Genomic DNA, 2,116 nt, shown 5'->3' with positions numbered 1-2,116 from the left:
TCTCTTCTGTAGTTATTTTGGGAATAGTTACCAAGAAGTAGACTCAGCCATTGTGAAAAGTTAAGAAAATAACACTAAGTTCTTATAGCATACAAGCATCTCTATGTACCTAGATAGCCAGGTAATTTTTACTTTGATTTTACTGGGCCTTTGGAGTCACTTATATCTCCTTCAGTTGGGATAAGACTAAAGAGAAGATGCCACGTGATGGTAGTAAGTGATCCTTTAAAGCTGCAGTTTCTTTTGATATAACTCTATTACCACATATAAGTATACACCCCAAGATTTTCATTATTACTTTTAAGACCACTGTGCACACATAAAATACTAAGAAGCTAAACTTAACTATCTGCAGGTAGAAGTTTTAAATTCAAGATTTTAACCGAGTAACAGAATTAATGTTAAAATCTCACTTTTGAAGTTTATGTTGAATATTAGCATTCTACTATTTAATATGTTTCTATTTTGAAATAGGAAATGGAAAAGATGTAGTAGATTTTTCAAAAGTGTATCATAGGTGACCACTTCTTATAGAAGAAGAAAACTAAGAGGTAGTGCTATTTACCTCTTCAGCACTAAGGCTATCTTTACTTTTATTTATTTGTATGAAGAGATGGGAGTCTCACTATATTGCCTAGGCTGGTCTTGAACTCCTGGCCTCCAATGATACTCCTGCCTTGGCCTCTGAAAGTGCTGGGATTATAGGCATGAGGCACCATGCCTAGCCAGTAATCTTTAGCTTCTAGAAACAATCACATTTCCTTAAGATTTTGCAATTAGGGTTAGAGATGCCTACTTGCTTTTTCAAGTATGGGTTGGATACGTGCAAAAAAAGAGTTTTGCCTCTAAAATGAAAAATGACTTTTATCAGATTACGGAAAGAAAGATTCATAAAATGTGCCTTTAAAAGCTTTCTTAAAGTGCAAATTCACCAATTTGGCTTTTGAGAATATGTTCATTTTAGGAATTGATTTTTTAAGGAAAGTTGTAAACACAGCAAAGCACAGAATTACAGTGGTTCAGACTAGCATCTTAGCACCAAAATCCACTATACAAGAGCAGACAGCATAAAGTAACCCAGCTTCGCTTTAAATTGGTTGCTTATTTTATTCTGCCTTATAAATGTCATTGGCTTTTTGTTAGAACATAATTTACTACTTTATTTTGAAATAAAGTCTAATATAAGATTTAGCATGTAAGTGGTATTCCTCAGAAATGGCTTAAATGCAAATGAAGTAACAGTTCTACCAGGAGTACTAAAAAAAATGCCGTGTTCAAGGTATATTAAATGTGTGTGAAACTTGATTCACAGACACACAGGGCTTCCAGAGAATTTGGAACTATGATTCAGAATTCACTTAGCAACATTCACAGTGTGTCTCATTAGCCATCTGAGGTAACATCCTGAGCGATTTTAAATATGTGCAGAATTTGGGAGCAACAAAAAGTCCAAGTGGGGTTGGGCATGGTGGCTCACGCTGGTAATCCCAGCTACTTGGGAGGCTGAGGCAGGAGGATCACTTGAACCCAGGAGGTGGAGGTTGCAGTGAGCCGAGATTGCGCCACTGTGCTCCAGCCTGGGCAATAAAGTGAGATTCCATCTCAAGAAAAACACACACACACACACACACACACACACACACACACACACAAAGTAAAGAAATCACCTTCCCTTGTGTGGGTGGGCCTCATCTAATCAGTCAAAGGTCTGAATAGAACAAAAATGCTGACCTCCCCAAGTCAGAGGGGTTCTCTAGCGTACGGCCTTCGGACTTCATCTGCAGCATCGGCTCTTCCTGCCTGATGGCTTTTGGACTGGAACATTGGCTCCTCCCCGGGTCTCCTGTCCCATCAGCCTACTCTGCAGATTTTGGATTTACAAGCCTCCATAATCACATGAGCCAATCCTTATTGTAAATCTCCTGTGGGTTCTGTTTTTCTGGGAAACCATGGCTAATCCAGGCCTCACACACTCAGAAGGGTCCCAGGGACCAACACTATGAAGAGAATCTTGGACAAAAATACTGGGTTATCACAGGCTCCCAGGAGACTCAACAACAATGAAATGATCAGCTGGGAGTGGTGGCTCATACCTGTAATTCCAAGGTTGAGGCGG

Source organism: Rhinopithecus bieti, unplaced genomic scaffold (assembly GCF_001698545.2).
Source record: "Rhinopithecus bieti isolate Rb0 unplaced genomic scaffold, ASM169854v2 scaffold_6933, whole genome shotgun sequence".
In the NCBI taxonomy this organism is placed as follows: domain Eukaryota; kingdom Metazoa; phylum Chordata; class Mammalia; order Primates; family Cercopithecidae; genus Rhinopithecus; species Rhinopithecus bieti.
The sequence above is the reverse complement of the archived record's forward strand: the minus strand, read 5'-3'. Positions refer to the sequence as shown.